The following is a 13,721-nucleotide window of genomic DNA, read 5'->3' on the forward strand; positions in this document are numbered from 1 at the left end:
CTTGCCTGCACTTCCCACACTCAAAGGGAATTATCCTTTCTTTGAGCCACAGGATAAAGCAGTCTGCTCCTTCTGTTATGATTTTTAATGAAACTTGGCTGTTGTATTTCAAAATGCCCTTTTACACTTCATCGTGTATGCCCCAGAGTCTTCTCTCAGGCATGGAAATAAAGGCAATCGCACTTACATATGACAGGGCCACCCAACCCCTCATTGGGACAGCACCCAGGCACATGCAAATGCAATGCTGAGGCTTTGAGAACAGCATTCTTGCCCTTCACCACCCATCATACTCCTCTTGCTGCATCTGCATGGCCACAGCACAGATATAGTGCAGGGATGAAAAAGAGAAACCAGGCATCCTAGAATGTGATTCTGCTTTGCCTAAAGCAGATGTCTAAATGAGGTCCAAAAGCCAACAGATTCCCTCCACTGATGATAAATGGCCCTTGGTTAGTAGTTAAGTTCTAGAAAACCCCATTGTAAATGTCTCAAAGTGAATGAGAAGAATCCTGTCCCTTCTATCCTCCCAGCAGTTCGTTACCCTGTCATACATGAAATAAGAGCTTTTGAAGGCCAATTACTTTAATCTCAAATAATAATGGTGTTTTTGTAAACTTCTCTGCTATACAGAACATACACAGAATGACTCCATCCACTTCTCACACAGGTGGTAACATCTCATGACTATTTTCTCTGTGACAGCAGTAAGCATGTAAACATGGAAGGTGCACATAACAGTGCTCTATACCTGAACTAACTAAAAGCCATGTAAAGCCTTGTACGGGTACAAGCCAGTAGCCATTACAGCTCTACAGCAAACAGCAGGGTTTTATTAATGATCTTTAATCATAGTATTTGAGCAGGTATGTTTTATGAACCGTTTCTATGAACACTTAACAGCAAGAACAGCCACAGGATCTGAAGAAGTTTACTATAAGTGCAGAACTAACATATGAATACTTGCAAGAGTAAACCTGCAAAGCTACAGAGGAACAAACTCATGGACTTGTCAACTATACTCAGTCTGTGGTTTGGACCAAATGTAAGAACAAATAAGCACAAAGAACACAATGAATGGAGTGAAAAAGAAGTCAAAGATGATGACAGGGAAAATTTTTATCAGCAGAAAAAGAGAAGTATTACATCTCCCTGCTCTTAAAGCCGGTACCTTTTTTCTAGAGCATCTCACCTGTATGTTATTGCCAAGCTCATCTGAAAAGAAACTTCAGTTTCCCAAGCTAATAGGAGATGAAAAAGCCTACAGACTTTATTGCTATTTGGCACTGAGAGGATTTTAACACACTGTTCATTCAGCAGGCTGCACTGCAGAACTACATTCACCATCTCATGAGCCTCCAAGTCTTTTCTCTTTGCAATTATCTCCATTCTGATTATCAAAGAGGTTCATCAAACATTGTTACATATGGCATTGGTCAGCACATACAACTCATCATAACTGATTGGTTAACACACTTTTCTAAAATAAATAAGCAAGCTGTAATACCTGTAGATGCTTCACACTAAATGCCTGATAAAAAGCCAGTCACTTTTGAGTCCAAAACTGCAGAATATCTATCAAATGAAAGATAAAGTATGTTACAATAATAAGTATTATATGTGTATATATTACATTATGTACATATATATATGTATACATATATATATTTATATTAATGTAATATACATTACATTATGTATATATATATATATGTGTAACAATAGTAAGTATAATAATAAGTATACAATAAGATTGATTAACCAGTAATTTTTGGTTTTAAAGAGCAGCTTTGTAGAGTAGGAGTACTGTTGCTATTGAAACTATTAAAAGTGGAGTTTTCTACTGGAAGAAATTACTCATTTCTATACTGCATGGACCACTTTCATCTCTCTTCTGTAGAAACAAACACATTTCCTACAGTTATGAGTATTATACATTTTTACAGTAGAAGACATTCCCATGGGATCTAAATTTGACTTTTTAAAGTGGAAAACATGTATTGAAAGTATAAAATTGTATAAAGCAGATCAACTTCTTTGGTCTGCAAGAAACCAGAGGGAGCTGCTACACTAGCATAAATGTATTCTAATCAATGGTATTCATGCTTCAAATGGGCAAGAGGGGCTGGAAATATTTTCCTGACAGCAGTTTTTAAGTAAATACAAGAGCACCTATTTCATCATGCATTACAGTTTCTTCTTGACATCAATCACATAACCCAAATATTTTTGTTAGATAGACGTACCAATGTTTACAAGATCACAACAATGGGCAAATACTTGCAGATGCAAAATCTCAGCGCTGGCAGTGTTTTTAGAAGTGTCCCATAAGATGAATCCAGAGAAACTCTAAGTAAAATTGGAGATTTTTTTTTCTACATAACCTTGTTTCTAGCAGGTGGGCAAAGGTCTTGTACTTTGTTCTGTGAGGGTTTGCAATCACAGCATCCAGAGCTTTGGTACCGTGCTTCCTCCTGGTTGCTATGCAACAGGTCAGTGTACCTCCAGCCTATTTATTTCAAGGCTGACAGAGTATAAGATATGTGCCCACAGCTGCTTAATTACACTTCCCTTATAATCTATTACCATTTAATCTTCTTGCTCCTGTTCTTCCACAATGGCCCCTCTACAAAAAAAACTCAGTTACAGCAGAATGATGGGGTCCCTACACAGCAGCATATAAGCAAAGTTCTTCTATTGCCTATTCTTCAGGCACAGGCCTTAGTGGCAATGAAACATCATCTGCTCATCACCTCCTTCTCTCGTGCCTCCTTATCCTCCTAAATTTACCATGACCTTTCCAATTCCAACAAGCGCAGTTCCATGGAAGAGTCATCAAGGCTGAAGAGAAGAAGTTGCTGGCAACAACCTTCTGGAAGCACATAAGAAACACAGAGCATTCCAGCTAGAATTGTAAAGAATCCCACCTAACAGGTCACTGTTAGGACTACCTACTAAGAGGTAACAAAGTGGTTTCATAGCTGCCACTAAACTTCCTCCCTTTTCACTGAGTACCATGGAACTCACTGGATGTACCACCTCAAAGATAACTACACTATAAAAAAACATCTTTAAAAACCTTCTATCTTCCCTCAATAAACATTAAGAGCACAGTTACAACAATCTCAGGCGTGCTGGGAAATAACCCTCAATAATCCAACATGCACTGATTTGTACCTCCCAGAATCCAACTCAGCAATAGAGCCCTAGTTACAAAGAATAAAGATTTAAATAAAACCGTCAGCTGCATGCTTGGCAACATTTTGATATTGTGGAATATAAGATTTGGGGGAATTTTTGGTCATTTCCCCCTCTATCAGCTTCTGTTATCTTCTACTGTTTGGCTGTATGTTAACTGTTCCATTCTATCTTTTACAAATTTCCCAGCTAACTTCAGAAAGAAACTGGAAGACTTGGCAAGGTGCTTCAAGAAGTTTCTGGATATTTGAAGAAAACCAAATGCAAGTGATAAATTGGTATGATTTCAGAGATGTATGAAGAGATGACAAAATTCTCATCCACAGGCTGAAGATCACTTGCCTAGATTTAAAAGAAGAAGAGCCCCGTATTTCATGGTAGTAATTTTTATATAATACTCATATTTCAATGATATTGGCTGCTAATACCTCTCCACTTTATCACAACCTCTATAGAATATTTGGTTCTACACAAATCATCATAACAGTACCAACGTGCCTCCCAGGATGTCTGTTAGTCTCTCCTGGAGCAGAACGATGATTCATTTTCTCCTTCCAGCAAACATTTCAGATATTAAAACACATACTTCTATTCCTTATTGGGCAATGGAAGTAAAACAGAAACAAGAAATGGAAATAAAAGTGACCTCTCTGACACTTCTACCCTCCTCTTGAAATAATCCCAGTGGTTTATGTCCAGCAACCTGATACTTAAAGCCATTTACCCAGACATGAAAAATACACACTCTAGTCTCTGCTCCTGGACCCCGTTATGACAACGGCCAGATAGATATCAAAGATGAAGGGATGCAGGTTTTCTGGAAGACTTACCCAGGTATCAGCTCTTTCTTAAAACACTTTGCTTTGCAGGTGATGTTTGTGAGTATATAATTAGGTTAAAAATAGTATGTACCAGTTTAATCTCTGAAAGCAATACACCTAAATCTTTAGAAAGATTTAGACTTAGGGAATAGCTCTGGCTGTAAGAAATACGTAGTCTATTTCACATGACTTGTCATCATTTCTAGGGAAGAAAAGTAGAAGGAACAGCACTCTACTCTTCATGTACTTGCCAGTGCCGCTCCTCCAACAAAACAGTAACAAAGCAACATGAATGACCAGAGTTAGCCTTAGCCAGTCATCCCTGTTGGTACGCAGGAAAATGATAGGCTAAGATAAAAAGAAGAGAGTATAAATGCAGATATCTAACGGCATAATTCAAAAGACTTTTAAGAACTGCAAAGAGAACCAAGTCCAGCACTGGGAAGGCTTAGACCCTCTTTGAGGTCACTGACAGTAAGAAAACTTTGAGATTTAAGCTTCAGGCCTGAAAATGGTCAATGCATTTTAATACATTTAACCCAAAGAATATACAATGCAATATGAAACCAGAAAAATATTATTTTGTGATATTCACTATGATAGGAGTGCTTAAAAGATTCGGCCAAGTTGAAGAATGCTACACTCAGTGCCACAGAGACAAATAAGAAGAGACTCTTCCAGTCCTAAGGAAGTTTTAAATCAATGAGTGTGGTGGAGGAAGGATGAGTCATTCCAGTTTTACCTAGGAAGAACTACAGCAAATTAAGGCCAAGGGGCTAAAGCCTCTCAAGGGCTTGTTACTACAATGCTCAGCAAGGCCATTTCAGGGCATCTGATCCTATAAAGATCCTTTCTTCACCCCAGGTTCCTACGATGGCCTGGACTGAGAAGTCATCTCCATGAGCAAGCTATCCTGGCAGCATGAAGCTGGTTGGACACTCCATGCCTCATTACACAGCCCTGCCAGAGGACACCTGCCTATGCTCAGCATGCTCAGTACACAAACCCTTCCCAACAGAAGACAAAAGCTTCTTTCACAAAGGTGAGAAAGATTACCCCTCTGTTTTAGAAAACATTGACAAGAAAGAGTCTGCCAACCTCTTCAGTGTATCTTCTCAGCGATTGCAGCAATCCGCCCAAAAGCAGGAAAAGTTTATTTTCAGGAGTATTCATCTTTTGTTGCTTGTTTGTTTTCCTTGAGAAGACCAAAAGCCACCTCCCTAGGGCAGCTGTAGGCCAACAGATTAGAAAGACTACAGGTATGGAGAGTGCCTTCTCAGCCACTGAAGATGCTTTCCAGTAGTTTATTTTCAGCAGGAGAAGCAGATACAAGAGAGCAAATACTAGTCCCTAACTGAGGCCCCTGGGTCCTAGTCTTTGTTTCAGAGTGAGTTTATATTATACCCAATGACTGTTTAGTTTAAAGTACAACACTGTATTTAGTGTTTGGAGGCCAAGTCATCTCTTGCTGGGTGCTTGATGCAAGGAAGTGAAGAGCCACTTCTCTTTTTCCCCACAGGTGTTCTCAGGTCCAAATAATCTTTAACATTTATATGGAGCAGCTTCAGAAAGCACCTTCTGAAGAAGGCATATAGCTTGCTGATTACAGGACAGACGTAGATAACATTTTTAAGCAAAAGCAAAAGATACCTGAGACTCTTTTACACTCCTTTGGGTTTATCTCCCTATAACTAGGGCATACTGAAAGAGGGAGCATGTGCCATGGGCTAGAGTTCCACATGGAGCACAGTCTGATAAATGGACTCAAGAAATGAGTCAACGAGAGGAAGACAGCAGATACTCAGGTTGTAGAATCTGAGGGTTCAAGGGTAAGAACACATCCAGCAGAGGAACTCTGAGGAGTTATTAAACACTTCATCTACTTCTAGAGCTACATCTAAGCAGAAATTTTGAGGATTGCAGTGTGGAATTTGTTTCTTCACCATTTTGTCAGTCTTGATTTACCTGGTGGTCAGGCACCATAACAACTCTGAATTTGAGGAAGTCAGGTAAAAATCCCAGGTTCAAGATACTGTATGCCTGCACTTAAATCCAAGATTCCTACCAAGGCAAGGCTGGCTGTAAATCAACTCTTCTCTCCCATGCACCAGTTGCCACCAATTATCTTCAAAGGAAGCTCAGTGCTGTAGATATTTTTGGAAAACACATCCAGTTTTATTAAAGGCTTTGAAAATACAGAACCACTGCTGGTGTGCAGCGCAGTTGCAGTCAGCCTGGTTGCCATGCCTGGACTTACCACATCAGAAGGTGACAACTTTAAAGTCAATACCTGCATTGACTAACCCTAGTATTAAACTATATTACAACTTTGTTCGAAAAGATTCATATTTCACATTGACTGCCTGATAGTCTTTACTTCCCTGTCTTCTGATTAATTGATACAATGCGAGTAAACAACAAACAGCCTCACACATAAAGGGCTGCTGTGGAAGGCACGGGGAACATTAACAGTAAAGCTGCAAAGACTTTTTTTTTTTTTTAACCTTAGCCCCTTCTAGAGAACATAATCTACTGCTGCCTTTTGAGTTTTAACTTTGAATGTATGAGAAAAGACCTGAAGAGCAGCATCTTATAATTATCGGCTAAAAAGTACTGAATTTGCACAGGGTACTGTTAATATATGTGAGGAATCCCATGCAGGCTGACAAACCAGGCTTGCCTTTTTTTTTTTTTTTTTTTTTGCTATTAATCAACTTCCTGTGAAAAAGGAAAATATTGTGGGAAATAATGGGACAGTTTTCCCACAGGCTCTTTTGGTGCAAACAGAGAATGGCATCACTGTTCAGGTTTTTTTTTTTGTTTTGTTTTTGTCTCCAGCACAATACCCTCCTACCCCATCAGCACAATTTTTTTTGTATTATTATTACTACTATGGAGATACTGAAAGGCAGGAATACAACATTCACAGGCTGTGCGAAGTGCGGCAGATTACGTACATGAATAGCCAACTGCACACTAGGGGGTATGATTTAGGTCAGATTTCTTACTTCACTCCAAAAGGTTATAGATTTTTAAGCCATTCATTGTTTAATGCACCACACAGTTTGCACCCATGCGCACACAGAACATTAAATATCTTTTCACACATTTTTCCAGAAGTAATTTGTTTTCCCCAGCAATGAAGACAGGCAGAAGTTGATAATCTGTAACAGACTGCTATGCGTGTAACAAAGCTCTATGGGTACCTTGAGCTTGAAAAAGGGCAAAGAAAAAGGAATTTGTTTTGGGGCAAACGGAGATCTGAAATCCTTCAGGATTATAATACAAAACACTTTGTGGTTCAGCAACTGCTCAAAATGTAACGAGAAACAAATTCACAAAAAAACCCACAATGTCATACAACTTTGAATAACATAATTAATGAAAATGGTGATTCTCTTGTATTATTTCAAGAGACAAACACATTATGAAGCTAGTCACATGAGTTGAGATAATCCCCCAACTTTGTCTGCGCTGTGAGAATCAGAGGAGGAAACCTTTTAAGCACTCAGTCAATGGGACAGTCTTTAAAGCAGTACGAACACTACTGAATACAAGGGGACACACCAGATAGCAGCTCAGGTTTCTTTTTTTATTTTTTATTGTGACTCTATTTTGCTACATATTTTAATTTTCTCAAAATTAAATACAATACAATAGCAACCATTTGATATGTCTTTGCCCCAATTACCAAGTGACCTGGTAACCACTCTGATCCTCACAGTGGTGGCCTAACGTGCAAAACATGAAACAAGGACATGCCTTGAATGGTATGGATTTAATACTGCTTTCTATGCACTTTAAAAGCTAAGACCTGTCTTAATGGATACAGAGAGGAAGGGCCAAACAGTTTAAAGCAAAGAGATCCATATTTTCCCAGCAGGTGGTCTAGGACCTCCAGCGAGTCATTCTCAATAGTCACATAGCGTTAGTTTGGGAGATAGATTTTGCTCTAAAATTCAGCCTGAAAATATTACGTGTGTGCATTACAACAGGCTTGAAGATATGGAGATACTTAGATAATGAATATATCCTCCTTAATGCTTATTTATATATTTAATCATTGAGCTGTTTTCCAGTACTTTAACTCCCCACTGTTTGGGCACAAAACACACTATGTCTTTCTGCTGGACTGAACTGAAAAACGAATTACTGACGAGCGGGATTTGAAATTACTTGCATTACACCATAGAAAGAAGGAAGAAAGGATAAGGAACTAAAACCAGTTCTCTCACAGGGAGAGGCGACAAAAGAGAAGGAAAGACCAGAGAGGAGGGAATCAGTATTAGCAAGAGGGCAAAGAAATGTGAAGAGGAGAAGATACCTACGGAAAAGAAAACCTATATCCTTCAGAGATTGCCTGTGTAATTGTTTTCCGCTCAGTGGTAGTAAATGAGCCCTCTCCCTCTGCTGAATTACTCATTAATTATTCTAGGGCCAAACAGGGACAGGCAGACAGCTCCCAGGGAAGGTGCAGCACAAGACTGAACCAGGTCCATAAGGGATGTTTGCTCCTTGAGACAATATACCACGCTCCTGAAATCAGGCAAGCTGAACCGCAGGCATGGCAGCAAGTTAAATATGAAAGCAGATTCATATGTCCTTTTACTCTAAGATTAACAGCCAAGAATCACAAGAGTCATCTGAGCAGTGCCCATTCATTGGGTAACACAGTTATTTGCACATGGGTGGAAGCAGCAGTTACACGAGAACTCTTCCAAAGACCATTAAGCCAGTGCAATCACTCTTGCTGACTTCAGTAAGAGCACGGAGATACCTCATGGCCTTCAAACAAGGTGCACTGCTGATTCCTGGCCTCATTCTGGAGGCCAGACTCACCCCCAGGATAATCACAGAGATACTCCTGATAGGACCAGTCCTCTGAACACCCCCAGCTCTGTGCCTTCTGCTGCTGCAGGGCACTGCCACGCAATCACCACAATGCTTCTGCCTCAAAGCAGTGAGCAAGAAGGGCTGAACACGGTGAGAGATGCCTCGTCTCCATGAGATCTACACGTCAGTCTGCTTCCAGCTTCCTGACTTTCCTGCCATCTGCCTGGAAGTAGCCATTTCTCAGAAAAGTTGGCAAGCTTATGGCACCTAAAATGAACAGTGTGGAGGAGCAGGCTCATGTACGCTGCATACTGCCTTATTTTGAGTGCTCACAGATGGCCAAGCGAACAACAGCTTCCAATGTCATGTCTGAGTAAAAAGAGCTTGCATGGTTTTAGATGGATAATTACCAAATAGTGAAAGGGACATATTGTGTCTATATGAGACTCAGACAGAGCCGGTGTCTCCCTCAGGCAACCTTCACAGATTTGCAGACACATTTTCCCTAAGATTTTTCAGATTTTCTGTTTTTAAGCTGTGTCATTTCTCCATTACCATTTCTTCCTGCCTATACAGGTCAGCCATGCAGATATCACACAATCTCCCATCTGGATAGCAAGCTCCCTTACATACATATGAGCATATATTCACCTGTATCACTTGTGTTGTTCCAGTGAACTAAAGTAAGCTACACTGGCTAATCTTAGCACAGTCTTGCTGTACAAGGTGCACTTGGCTAGCACACTCACACTCTACTAGCACTCTTCCTGGAAAACATCCCTTTTATATACACAGAAGTTTATATATATACAAAGCAAATCTATGGTCATTATGGCTTTTTTTTTTGTGAAAATACAAAAATGTCAGATGAGCAATGCACTAAGGCAATAATGGCTGGCTGCGGCTGCAAAAAGCATGAAAGGCTGCACCTTTGCAGAGGCCAATACTTCCTCAATGGGGACTTCTTTTAAATTTCTCTGGAAGTTAAAGCCCAGGGATATACAAAGATCTTAGGGTGAAGATTCCACCACCACCACCTCCAAGTAGCAGCTTGCTTTGGCACCAGGCATAAGGCTCTGAAAGACTCCCAGTTACTATCTCTGCTGTTAGTCAGACCATGCTGAAGGAACTCAACAAGGCTCTGGAGACACAGCATCAGTTTATGAGCCCAAGCAGTCCTAGAGTATATTCTTCAGAGCATAATTACTTGAGTTGTCAGTGTAAGTTGGTGAAGCTTCAAAAAAAGGCATATACACCCTTTCCCTCTATGCTCTTTTTCTTCTTTTCAGTTTTGCTCCCTTATCTTTCTCCTTCTCCACCCACTGCCCAGCACACTGTAGTAGTGAGAGCTCCGCCAAGGTGCTCTGCATGGCTTCCATCAAAGCAGCTGAGGTCTTGGTTCATCACTTTGAATATCAACACAAAAGGCACCTGCTCAACCAAGGCTTTTATCTGTGAGAGATGACATAACAGGAAGCAGAAGCTGGAAAAACACAGACTGGAAAACAAATAAGTGTATTTCAATGAAAAGAGCCTAACAACCAACCAACTACAGAAAGGTTATCACAATGAAATGCACCAGGCTGCCTTTACTTCTGTAGAAAATTTACTTCTATAGAAAGAGTTCGCAGATCAGATTTGTAAAACCTGCAGGATGCAAAAAAGTGTTTGCCTGAATGCTATTTGAGTAACCAGATTTCTGGTAATCACTGCATGTGCAGGGCACGCCTTACTGCTGCTCCTTGAAGGACAATTCTTCTCTTGAACTGTACATAGGAAGAGCTACAGGTAATGCTTGTTTAAAGGTATGCTATGGTTGGGAAGAGACATGGAGAGCTAGAATAACAATCCTGTTAATCTAAGCAATCTCTTCCTTGTGCTATAACACAAGGTCTTCAGAAGTCTTTTGAATAACAAGGAAGGGGATAGCAAGCCACAATGCTCACAGCAGTCTGTGTCCAGGGAAGGAGGCGCAGAAGGGGCAATACATTTCACATTGTCATAGATTACTAACACTACAGAGCAGCTAATGACGATGACACTGAGTGCTCCTGGAGGCAAAGACCTGGGTGCACCCCCAGGGCAGGGAATGAATACAGCTGCGCTAAAGACAGACATTTTTGCTAAGAATTATAAGGAAATCACAGTGAGAGTGAATGAAATTCATTCCAAGCATGAGACTCCTGCTAGAGAAGTCCTCGTAAGTGAAAAGAAAGTAATAAGAGGAACATAATTGAATCTGAAAGGAAGACACGTAACTTCATCCCATTAACACAGCGAGAACAAGTGAGGCACTTCACCAAAGCACATTGGTAGCAACAGCAGTGAAACTCCTCCCAGAGGCTCTGACAACACCATCTACCAGGAGACAGATGCAGAGTGCTGGGCTTTGCATTTCCATTTGGAAACTGATTTAACAGTACTGTGCTTCATAACATTTAGAGTAATTTCAGAGGCAATTCAACATCCTCACGTGGAAGCGAGGAGCGAACAAAACCCAGCGTGTCAGGGTGAATTAAGAGGCACAGTGCCAGAGCCATGTGCCAACTTCACGTCAGGTCTTTGCATTTCATTCCTGCTGTATTAGGAGGTTGCATTCCTCAGTCTGGTTATAAGCTTTATTTTATGTGTATTCACAGCTGATTTTTTTTTCCCGCTTTTTGCTAATGTCAACATCACTGCAGAAACTTGCTTTGCTCCCATTAATGAGAGAGGGGCTTTGTCTAGGAGATGCCGTGGGGCCTTCGGCTATCTGCTGACCCGGGGCATTCCAGGAGATGTAACCGCAATCACACCCTTTTGACACTGTATAGTTGACCGCCTCAAAAAAAGGCCTCTCACTGATCATCCTCTGGCCCTGCCCGCCAATCACCTGGAAAAGATCTCATTCTCCATCTACTATCGCTGTGGACTTTAACAAACCCTCTGTTGCTCACGCAATGCTAAAAACAAATTAAAGACGGAAAACTTTGTTTTTCCTCCCTCCGCGTTAACCTCCGCGGCGCTGAGGCTCAGAGCAGGCACCCGGCGGCCGCCCTCACCAGAGCAGGTGCGGCGGGTCGGGGTGCTGCCCGCTGCCCCGGCCCCACCTCCCCCATCCTCTGCCGGGGCCGAGCGCGTTCCGCAGCGGCTGCCCGCCGGCCCGGCACCCGGCGGGAAGGCGGCACCCCGGCGTCCCCCAGCTGCCAGCGGAGCCCCGCGCACGGCCGCCTCAGCGCGGCCCCCACCGGGCCCCGCGGTGCCTTACCTCCGTCGGCGCCCGAGCGATGCGGAGCGACTCCCGTTGCCGCGCAGCTCCCACCGAACCCCGTAGCCCAAATGGCCGCCGCCGTCGCGGCGGTGCGCGGTGCCGCCCGTTCCTGCGGCAGGACCGCCGCCGCCGGCTGAATGTGCTGTCTCACGCTGGACAGGCTCCTCCCGAGAGCTGCCGCCTTCCTCCTCCCGCCCCCTCCTCCTCTTCCTCCTCCCGCGCGCCCCCGGCAGCGACACCCCCCACCGCCGCCGCTCGGCGTCCCCAGGGGCGGCAAGGAGGAGCGGGCGGGGCGGGGCCGCAGGGCAGGTGGCGGCGTGGGCCCAGGGCCCGCTCGGACGCTCCCCACTCTAGAAGCCCCCTCAGCTGCTCCGAGGTCTCCTCACTGTCACCTCCCACACGGGCGCAGCCTTCGGCCCGTGACAGCTCAGCCACCAGCTCAGTGGCAGCCTCGTTATCACCCCTGCAAGGGCCTTGCCATCACCTCCTGCACAGTCCAGCTGTCATCCCCCATAGCTTCCTTCACATCTCCCTTACACCAACTCAGCCAGCAGCTCTACCACATCTTTTTCATCACCCTTAAAGCAATCTAAATATCACACCATGCCTGCTTACTCACCCCCTCCTCTACCACCTTGGTACCAGCTCCATGGTGGCCTGGCTATCAACCCCATTATGACCAGACCAACAGAATCATAGAAACCTTTGAGTTGGAAGGCACACTTAAAGGTCATCTAGTCCAGCACCCCTTCAGCAAACAAGGACACCTACAGCTTCATCAGGTTTCTCAGAGTCCCATAGAGCCTAATCTTAGAGGTCTTCAGGGACGGGGCTCCACATTTGCCCTTCTGAGCTACGAGGGTACACTGCTGACTCATACCCAACTGCCATCCATCAGTAACCCTACACCCTTTTCAGCAGGGCTGCACTGGTAACTCCTAACATTCCCCAGATTGTACTGATAGTGCAGGTTGCCACAGCACAGGTGTAAGACTTGCACTGGGATTTGACGAACCTCATGAGATTCACCTGGGCCTGCTGCTCAGCCTGTTTAGGTCTCTGAATGGCATCCCATCCATCAGGCACGTCAGCTGTACCACACAGCTTGATATCGTCTGCAAACTGCAGAGGATGCATTTGATCCCACAGTCAATGTAATTGATAAAGATGTTAAAAAGCATTGGTCACAGTACTGACCCCTGAGGGACACACCTTGTTTGTTTTAGCAGGATGTACCAACACCAGCCATTGTCATTCCAGGTCCAGCCCTGTCCTGAGAAGTGTGTGGTAGATCCAGACTAGTGGAAAATTATCAAGGATTTGCATCTCATCTTGTTTGTGTTAGACCTAGATGGACTGCACCTGGCCAGGAAATGAAGAGCCTTGAAGAACAATGGCACCCATTGAGGATGAAGACATGGTGATGAAATAATTGTTTCTCAGTGTAATTGGAACTGAAGCAGAGAAGATTCGTGTCTTGTTCTCCTGTAAGATTAATTTTAAGACATCTTCTGCTTGTACAGCCTGGGGCACGTGGAAAAATTCTGTTTTTAAGTGCACATTTGGGGCAGTTCATAGTCATTTCTGAAAGTAAGGCCCTTCCAAAATCAGATACTCAA

The 13,721-nt window shown here is 43.1% G+C and overlaps 1 protein-coding gene across 7 annotated transcripts in view; it reads right to left on the reverse strand.

Annotated features, from left to right (window-relative positions):
- DYNC1I1 (dynein cytoplasmic 1 intermediate chain 1) overlaps window positions 1-13,721 on the reverse strand; it is a 196,646-nt gene that overhangs the window by 168,842 nt on the left and 14,083 nt on the right. For 4 of the 7 annotated variants that reach the window (XM_042889253.1, XM_042889251.1, XM_042889252.1 and 1 more), the window contains exon 1: window positions 12,100-12,153. The exons of 1 other annotated variant lie outside the window; for it this stretch is intronic. The gene's annotated coding sequence lies outside the window, so the exon portion shown is untranslated. Of the gene's footprint in view, window positions 1-1,507; window positions 1,569-12,099; window positions 12,167-13,721 lie in introns of those variants that run through there. 2 more of the 7 variants (XM_042889247.1, XM_042889248.1) reach the window with 2 other exon arrangements.

Source organism: Lagopus leucura, unplaced genomic scaffold (genome assembly GCF_019238085.1).
Source record: "Lagopus leucura isolate 7727_CA_CO unplaced genomic scaffold, USGS_WTPT01 Super-Scaffold_100157, whole genome shotgun sequence".
NCBI lineage: Eukaryota > Metazoa > Chordata > Aves > Galliformes > Phasianidae > Lagopus > Lagopus leucura.